We start from the raw sequence: 9,806 nt of genomic DNA on the forward strand, positions 1-9,806 counted from the left end.
TAGAGCCCATTCCCCAACAAGGCCCTCCCTCCAGACGTCAGTGATCTGTGTGCACAAGGTCAAAAGGGGCAGGTAGCTCTGAGACTCCTAGGAATGAGGGGTGACATCAGAGACCCTGTCCCTCTCTCACCCAAGGCCCTCCAGCAACTTCCCAGAAGCTCACAATAAAGCCTAGCCCCTGCAGCCCAGCAGGCTTTCACCCTCCCGGCCTTGCTGCCTGCCCGAGTCTCCTCTGCTGATCTCCTTCACCTACCTGAGGATTAGGCACACCCGGCCTGTTTCAGCCACTCTTCTGCTCTGTCCTCCATTCATTCATCAGGCAGGTGATCTCGGAAAGCCTTCTGCTGGTGAGGGAGATGGGGCGGGAAGGGCTGTGCTCTGTGCTGAGGTAAGGACCTGCTTGCATGTTTGAGGGACCAGGAGGAGACCAGCATAGCTGGAGAAGAGGGAGGCAGGGAGGCCGCAGAGGCCAGAACACACGGGGCTTTGTCATCTCAGGCCGAATGTGTTGCGAGTCTTGCAGGACATGAGCAGAGGAGTCTTGTGATCTGGAGTATGGTTTTCAAAGGCTCACCAGTCCAGAACCAGTGAGGAAGTATTAGGCATCCTCAGGGCTTTTGCACAGGCTGTGCCCCTTGTTTGGATACTCTCCGTGTCTTCTGTGCTGGGCTGTGAGCTCCAGAAGAGCAGACTCTGTGTGTGTCCCCGTGGTGTCCCCAGACCTGGCACCAGCCTGGCACTGCACGTTCAATGAGGAGAGAATGGATGGATGGATGGATTGATGGATGGATGAATGGGTGGCTGCAGTGAAAGGAAGAAGGGGAGACCGATCTGCTGAACACTAGCTGGAAGTTGAAGAGGTGGTGAGGGATCCCGGGCACCAGGTTAAGGGAAGTGTGACCTGAGTCAGACATTAATTCCACTCAGGGAGTCTTCCCTCAACAGAAGTGGCCCGGGAACCCCTCATCGGCCCCTCCTCCTGGGGATGGCAAGGCAGAAGGAACTGCAACTCCACACCTGTGAGCTCTGGGGAGCTGGGACGCTGCGTCTGGGAGCTGTGGAGTGGCCCTGCCCTGCTTGGCACTGAGGTCCATAGTGCACCTCTAACCTGGGCCTGAACCTGGCACCTTGGTCTGTCACGTCTACCTGGTGTCCTGGAGGGGCTATCGAGCCCACCTCCCCAAAACAGAACAATGTAATGTCTCCCCCATCAGACTCTGACCTCCTCAAACCTAGGGTCATGCCTCCAGCCTCAGCCTAGAGGGCTCCCCAAGACTGACTGTGTCTCTGCCATCAGACAGGTGGTTTTCCAAAAACTGGGGCCCAGACTCCTCCTATTCGTGAAAAGCAGGATAGATCCTCTTCCTCCTCCACAATGCGCAGGTTAGAGCTGGCTACTGGGCAGCTACTGAGATCTGTCCTCTCAAATAAGAAGAAATTAGCCAAAACCCCTTCCCCGCCCAGGCCCTGGGTTTCGTTGTCACTGGAGTCCCTATTAAGGGTGTCCTGGCTCAGAGGGTAAAGCGTCTGCCCGAAATACAGAAGACCCAGGCGGGAAGATCCCCTGGAGAAGGAAATGGTAACCCACTCTGGTAATCTTGCATGGAAAATCCCATGGACCCAGAAGCCTGGTAGGCTACATCGGGTCACAGAGAGGTGCACACAGGTGAGCAACTTCACTTTCCCTTTCTTTTCTGGTTCCTCAGCCCTTGCTGTGTCCTCCTGGGGTTGAATCTTAGCTTTGCCACTTATTGACTGTATGACCTTAGATATGTGACTTAACCTCTCTGAACCGCAGTGCATCATCTTAAACATCTACTGCACAAGATCACAGGGAATGAGAAATAGTTAACTCTTTTACTCAGCAACAGTTCCCAGGGACACTTCCTGCAGTCAAAAGAGATGGGTTAGCAGACTGGGCTGGTGAGTTTGAGTCCCTGATCTGCTTCAGTGAAGCAGCGCGACTTTGAGAAACTTGTCTGCAAACCTTCTTCTTCAGTATCATATGCCCCACGTCTCTCCCAGCCCCAAAGTTTCACGAAACGGTCAAGTGAAGGAAATGCCTGTCAGCTTGTCTCTGCCCCTCCCGGCACCAAGCCTTATTGCTTTTACTTGAAACTCTCATCTTTCTACCTGTCTCTGCTCTCCATCTCAGAAAGCTCCCTTCTGGGCCAGATCACCATCACCTCTTATTGGTTCACCTGCTTCTGCCCTCATCCCCTCCTCACCAAGGAGAAAGAGTCTGTTAAAAACAAGTCATGTCAGTTGCTTCCGCCTTGAGACCATTCTAAGGCCACCTGTAACTGGAGAATGGAAGCCACAGTCTCCACCATGGCTGGGTACCCATTTCAGCTGCCTCTGCCTGTGTCTCTTCCCACTCACCCTTCCTCTCTTTCTAAGAGACATGGCCTTCAGGGAAAACATATATGCCCCAGGCCCTTTGCACAAGCTGTTCCCAGGCTCTCTCACCATCCTTCAACAGGTTCAGGGTGTCAGATGCTCAGGGAAGCCTTCTCTGAAGCCTTTCTATCCCCTGAACTTGCTCCTCTGTGCTTCCTTTTTATTTGAAATGCAATTATTTTTAATTTGCTTTTATCAAAGTACTGTTAGCAAGTATATGTTAAAAACCAATGGTGCTAAACAGATTTGTAACAGCAAAAAAAAAAAAAAAAAAGTTCTCCTTTGGCCCTGATCCATTCTCTATCCCAGAGGAAATTTCACCCCATTAGCTATTTCTCCTTGTATTTATCTCTGTTTTGTTAAATACCCCATTTATTTTTCTATCACTTTAATCCCCAGTTTTGCCCGTCCATACTGACTTCATATTATGGTAAAAAGATTTTAGGCTTCTTGCACACTCTAGTCTCTTTTCCCCATCCTCTCAACATAACAAACTTTCTTTTAAATGCATATTCAGTGTCTCTGTTATTAATTTAATATAAATATTATTCCCTGCAGAGCCAGGAATTAATAAGTGTCTCATTTTTTCATTTGCTTCAGTTCAGTTCAACTCAGCCACTCTGTCATGTCTGACTCTTTGTGACCCCAGGGACTGCAGCATGACAATCTTCCCTGTCCATCACCAACTCCTGGAGTTTACTCAAACTCATGTCCATTGAGTTGGTAATGCCATCCAACCATCTCATCCTCTGTCGTCCCCTTCTCCTCCTGCCTTCAATCTTTCCCAGCATCAGTGTCTTTTCAAATGAGTCAGTTCTTTGCATCAGGTGGCCAAAGTATTGGAGTTTCAGCTTCAACATCAGTCCTTCCAATGAATATTCAGGACTGATTTCCTTTACAATGTACTGGTTGAATCTCCTTGCTGTCCAAGGGACTCTCAAGGGTCTTCTCCAACACCACATCAATTCTTCAGCACTCAGCTTTCTTTATAGTCCAACTCTTACATCCGTACATGACTACTGGAAACACCATAGCTTTGACTAGACAGATCATTGTTGGCAAAGTAATGTCTCTGCTTTTTAATATGCTGTCTAGGTTGGTCATAACTTTTCTTCCAAGGAGTAAGTGTCTTTTAATTTCATGGCTGCAATCACCACCTGCAGTAATTTTGGAGTCCAGAATAATAAAGTCAGCCATTGTTTCCACTGTTTCCCTATCTATTTGCCATGAAGTGATGAGACCAGATGCCATGATCCTAGTTTTCTGAATGTTGAGCTTTAAGCCAATTTTTTCACTCTCCCCTTTCACTTTCAACTAGAGGCTCTTTACTCCTTCGCTTTCTGCCATAAGGGTGGTGTCATCTGAATATCTGATGTTATTGATATTTCTCCTGGCAAACTTGTTTCCAACTTGTGCTTCATCCAGTCCAGCATTTCTCATGATGTACTTTGCATATAAGTTAAATAAGCAGGGTGAGAACATATAGCCTTGAAGTACTCTTCCCAATTTGGGAACAATCTGTTGTTCCATGTCCAGTTCTAACTGTTGCTTCCTGACCTGCATACAGATTTCTCAGGAGGCAGGTGAGGTGGTCTGGTATTCCCATCTCTTTCAAAATTTTTCCACAGTTTATTGTGACCCACGCAGTCAAAGGCTTTGGCATAGTCAATAAAACAGAAGTAGATGTTTTTCTGGAACTCTCTTGCTTTTTCGATGATCTAACAGATGTTGGCAATTTGATCTCTGGTTCCTTGGCCTTTTCTAAATCCAATTTGAGCATCTGGAAGTTCATAGTTCACATATTGATGAAGCCTGGCTTGGAGAATTTTGAGCATTACTTTGCTGGTGTGTGAGATGACTGCAATTGTGCAGTAGTTTGAGCATTCTTTGGCATTGTCTTTCTTTGAGATTGGAATGAAAACTGACCTTTTCCAGTCCTGTGGCCACTGCTGAGTTTTCCAAATTTTGTGGCACATTGAGTGCAGCACTTTCACAGCATCATCTTTCAGGATTTGAAATAGCTCAACTGGAATTCTATCACCTCTACTAGCTTTGTTTGTAGTGATGCTTCCTAAAGCCCACTTGACTTCGCATTCCTGGGTGTCTGGCTCTAGGTGAGTGATCACACCATCTTGATTATCTGGGTTGTGAAGATCTTTTTTGTACAGTTCTTCCGTGTATTCTTGCCACCTCTTCTTAATATCTTCTGCTTCTGTTAGGAATTATAGGAATCAGTAAACTAAAATGGACTGGAATGGGTGAATTTACCTCAGATGACCATTATATCTACTATTGTGGGCAAGAATCCCTTAGAAGAAATGGAGTAGCCATCATAGTCAACATAAGAGTCTGAGATGCAGTACTTGGATACAATCTCAAGGCAACAGAATAATCTCTGTTTGTTTCCAAGGCAAACCATTCAATATCACAGTAAGCCAAGTCTATGCCCTGACCAGTAATGCTGAAGAAGCTGAAGTTGAATGGTGCTATGAAGACCTACAAGACCTTCCAGAACTAACACCCAAAAAAGATGTCCTTTTCATTATAGGGGACTGGAATGCAAAAGTAGGAAGTCAAGAAATACCTGGAGTAACAGGCAAATTTGGCCTTGAAGTACAAAAGCAAAGGCTAACAGAGTTTTGCCAAAAGAATGCACTGGTATAGCAAACACCCTCTTCCAACAAAACAAGAGAAGACTCTACACATGGACATCGCCAGATGGTCAATATCGAAATCAGATTGCAGCCAATGATGGAGAAACTCTATACAGTCAGCAAAAACAAGACTGGAGATGACCGCGGCTCAGATCATGAGCTCCTGATTGCCAAATTCAGACTTAAATTGAAGAAAGTAGAGAAAACCACTAGACCATTCAGGTATAACCTAAATCAAATCCCTTATGATTATACAGTGGAAGTGAGAAATAGATTCAAGGGATTAGATCTGATAGACAGAGTGCCTGAAGAACTATGGACTGGAATTCATGACATTGTACAGGAGGCAGTGATCAAGACCATCCCCAAGAAAAAGAAATGCAAAAAGGCAAAGTGGTTGTCTGAGGAGGCCTTACAAATAGATATGAAAGGAAGAGAAGCGAAAGGCAAAGGAGAAAAGGAATCCATCTGAATGCAGAGTTCCAAAGAATAGTAAAGAGAGATAAGAAAGCCTTCATTTGCTTCAGTTCAATTCAGTTCAGTTCAGTCGCTCAGTCATGTCTGAGTCTTTGCGACCCCATGAATCACAGCATGCCAGGCCTCCCTGTCCATCACCAACTCCTGGAGTTCACTCAGACTCATGTCCATCGGGTCAGTGATCCCATCCAGCCATCTCATCCTCTGTTGTCCCCTTCTCCTCTTGCCCCCAATCCCTCCCAGCATCAGAGTCTTTTCCAATGAGTCAACTCTTCACATGAGGTGGCCAAAGTACTGGAGTTTCAGCTTTAGCATCATTCCTTCCAAAGAAATCCCAGGGTTGATCTCCTTCAGAATGGACTGGTTGGATCTCCTTGCAGTCCAAGGGACTCTCAAGAGTGTTCTCCAACACCACAGTTCAAAAGCATCAATTCTTCGGTGCTCAGCCTTCTTCACAGTCCAACTCTCACATCCATACATGACTACTGGAAAAATCATAGCCTTGACTAGACGGACCTTAGTCGACAAAGTAATGTCTCTGCTTTTGAATATGCTATCTAGGTTGGTCATAACTTTTCTTCCAAGGAGTAAGCGTCTTTGAATTTCATGGCTGCAATCACCATCTGCAGTGATTTTGGAGCCCCCCAAAATAAAGACTGACACTGTTTCCCCATCTATTTCCCATGAAGTGATGGCGCCGGATGCCATGATCTTCATTTTCTGAACGTTGAGCTTTAAGCCAATTTTTTCACTCTCCACTTTCACTTTCATCAAGAGGCTTTTTAGTTCCTCTTCACTTTCTGCCATAAGGGTGGTGTCATCTGCATATCTGAGGTTATTGATATTTCTCCTGGTGATCTTGATTCCAGCTTGTGTTTCTTCCAGCCCAGCGTTTCTCATGATGTACTCTACATATAAGTTAAATAAGCAGAGTGACAATATAAAGCCTTGACGTACTCCTTTTCCTATTTGAAACCAGTCTGTTGTTCCATGTCCAGTTCTAACTGTTGCTTCCTGACCTGCATACAGATTTCTCAAGAGACAGGTCAGGTGGTCTGGTATTCCCATCTCTTTCAGAATTTTCCACATTTTATTGTGATCCACACAGTCAAAGGCTTTGGCATAGTCAATAAAACAGAAGTAGATGTTTTTCTGGAACTCTCTTACTTTTTCCATGATCCAGTGGATGTTGGCAATTTGATCTCTGGTTCCTCTGCCTTTTCTAAAACCAGCTTGAACATCAGGAAGTTCACAGTTCACGTATTGCTGAAGCCTGGCTTGGAGAATTTTGAGCATTACTTTACTAGCATGTGAAAGGAGTGCAATTAGCGGTTTTTAAATCTTAGTTTTCTTGGACTAAGCTTTTCCATACACTCCTGAAGCTCCATAAAAACCACACAGTGGAGTTTCCAGGATTTAATCTCAGTGATAATTTTTTGTTGGAGACTCCTAAACTCCTCCTCTCTGACATCCCGGAATACTTTCTCCACCATCATATCTGGGATTTCCTTCTTTTTTTTCCTGTATTGGATCCTGTTTCTTGAATCTGATGTCTTCCTCTTTAATGGTTTACTCCCTTATTTTGTCGGCTACATCCTCCAGTAACTTCCTGAGGAAAGATGCAGGCTTGAAAACTGTTCATTCTCCTCCTACCCTTGTTGATGGCCCAGCTGTGCTTAGAATTCTAGGTTGAAAATCTAGACCAACTCTAGATTGGCAAAGGGCAGTTGTACAGGTCTCTAGCTTCAAACTGTATTTTTGTTTTTATCTTCAAACCTTTGTGTATAACTTTAGGTAACTTTTAAAATATCATTCTGGAAGCCTCTAGGATCTTTGTTTTATCCCTAAATTTCTGAAATTTTATAATGTTACGGTTGTGTCCTCACCAATCCCAAGTGTTTGGGGGCACTCAGTGAACCATTTTAATCTGAAGATGTATATTCTTAAATTCTAGGAAAGTTTTTTTTTTATTATTTCCTGCTGGAACTTTTATTATTTTACTACTGGTCTCATAGATTAATCCTTTAGTTTTCTTGTTGTTTACTTTTATCATATCTTCTATCTTCTGAGGGATTCTCTCTCTCTTCTTTTTGTAGTTTATTTTATCTTCCAACTCTTCTAATTTTAAAAATTTTCATCAGCACATTTTTAATTTCTAAGAGTTCTGTTTCCTGATTATTGCTTTGTTTGGCATTCTGTATTTATTTGTGGACATAACACATTTCCTTTTCTCTCTAAGATAGCAATAGTGATTCCTCTGACGTTTTCTTCTGATCACTACTATGTCTCTATTTCATGCTAGTTCCTTTTTTTCTCTTTGTTTGATTGGATCCCTTTCATGTTAGAACTTTCCTCAATTAACTAGTCATCTTTGGTTATCCATTCATTTTGCAGAATAAAGCATTAAAAATTGGACTGGAAACTCAGTCGTGTCCGACTCTTTGTGACCCCGTGGACTGTAGCCTACCAAGCTCCTCTGTCCATGGGATTCTCCAGGCGAGAATATTGGAGTGGGTTGCCAGTTCCTTCTCCAATGTAGGAAGGCAGGAATTGCAAAATAGTGAACATTTCTGTAGGAATAGCTGGATGTTTTGTCAGGAACATCCAGATGTCACCAGCTGTCACCATCTATAAGGCTTTTCACTGGGATGGTCAAAGCCTGTCCATGGTTTACTATTTGGGATGAATGTATACCTGGGTGCTTGCATTCCTAAACTGGCTAAGAGAAGGAGGCTGCGGTCTTCTCTGTTAAGTCTTCAGCCTTTCACTGAATCCTCTCTTATCAATCAGCTACTACTGTGTAACAAACAACCACAAAAATCCTCTGTGGTGCACAACAATAAGCTTTTATTTCACTACACACCTTCAGGTTAGCTGGGATTGATTGATCTAGGCAGGGCTTAGATAGGCTGATCTGCTTTGAGCTGTAGGTCTGCAGGTCATCTGGACACTCCTGCTCCCTGTTTCTAACGTACTCTTGGAAATGGCAGGCTTCCTGGGATTTCTTTCATCAGCACAAGAGAACATGGTGCAAGCACAGCAAGCCTCTCCTTTTGAGGCATATGTTAACATCCCATGGGGCAAAAGCAAGTCACACAGCCGAGGCAGCATCAGCGGAGTAGGGAAGCACACCCCTCCCCCGGAGGGAGAGGAAGGAGCGAGTGATTATCTGCTAAGTGTAATCAAATCTACCACATCCTCAGTAATCGGTCTGGGGCCTCACCCCATCTGCTTTGTGGCTAGTGTCCTCAGGTCCAGAACTCTCTGGTTGGATTTCCCTGCCTGGGTTAGGGAGGGGTGATTGCTGGGTGCATAGTGCAAGGGAGAGGACCAGGGAGTCTAACTACTTATACAGACTTCTAAACAACCCCCTGTTTTCAGCCTCCGGCCTCACCATCTGTGGTACCTGGGTCTGCCACTTTGGAGCCCCCTCACAGTTCTGTAAGGCCAGTTGGTTGCATCTCTCCTGTCTTCAACCCCCCCTACCCCACTCCGCCATGGAAGAGCAGGCACTTAGATTTGTCTTTCCTGGGCTCTGTTAAATCATTTACCACCCCTGCATCTGCTCTTCATGCTTATGTGCTGCGGTTTGGGGCCACAGGTGTCTCCTGGTTTCTTTGAAGATGAGAGTTTTGTGTTTCTGTTTCATGTTCTCCTTGTTGTCAGGCTGCTTTTGGCCAGGGGTGAGGGGGTGGAAGCATCTCTACCTGGCACCTTGAAACCAAGGTCTCTTCCTTTTTCTGTTGAATGCACTTTTGTGGTATGTTGATCAAACCCCGTGGCAGATGTTGAGTTACACGTCTGTCTTCTGAGCCTCTGGGGAGCAAGCGGCTGGGTCTCACCCCTTTTGGCCCCTCCAGCTCCCAGCACTTGGCACAGAGTGTATTGTTAGCATATGGGAACTGAATTGAACTGAACTTCAGACTACATGGATGACTGCTCATCATTTCACTTTCTCAAAGCCTTCCAAAGTCTTCTAGAACTATCCTAGATCTCTGTTTCACTCCCTGCAGCCTACTCTGCCCTGCCTCCCACATCTCATGAGGCCTACCTAGATGACGTCGATTGGCCCCAGTGGTGACTATTTATTGGGCAGTGGAGGAGTTAAGAGGGTAGGGAGGAGAGTTAAGAGATCAAAGGAAGAGTCAGCAGGAATTTTGGCCCCAGAAGAGGCATTGTTTCAGTTTACAATCATGTTATCTCTCATGATCCTGTGAGATGGCTGGGCTCCGTCGTCTGGCTCTTCTGTTCCACAGGATGTTGGCTGGGGTGGCA

This window comes from Capra hircus, chromosome 5, assembly GCF_001704415.2.
Source record: "Capra hircus breed San Clemente chromosome 5, ASM170441v1, whole genome shotgun sequence".
NCBI classification, from domain to species: Eukaryota; Metazoa; Chordata; class Mammalia; order Artiodactyla; family Bovidae; genus Capra; species Capra hircus.